This window comes from Theobroma umbraticum, unplaced genomic scaffold (assembly GCF_002168275.2).
Source record: "Theobroma umbraticum cultivar Fairchild unplaced genomic scaffold, ASM216827v3 scaffold_81.0, whole genome shotgun sequence".
Classification (NCBI taxonomy): Eukaryota; Viridiplantae; Streptophyta; class Magnoliopsida; order Malvales; family Malvaceae; genus Theobroma; species Theobroma umbraticum.
Window position 1 is genome coordinate 4,574,187 of NW_018397268.1, and position 286 is coordinate 4,574,472.

A 286-nucleotide genomic window follows, 5' to 3' on the forward strand; every position below is an offset into this window, starting at 1 on the left:
CATTACTTTATCAATGTCTCATACATTCTTTTAACTTTTTACTCCCTCTTTTATTAGCCTTTTAACAAAGCTTAATCTCCTGTATCCTTTATTCCTTAGGATTTAACTTTAGTTAATATGATGCTTATCTAAACACTTCACGTTATAACTTATCTCATTGTAGATATCTCAAGAACTTTCAATTTCTCTTTTGCTTATATGTCAATATATGATAATAAAGTACTCTTCCATTCATTCACCTAAACATTCTTCAAAACATTTAAAACTCCAATTAAGAAATCCCAAC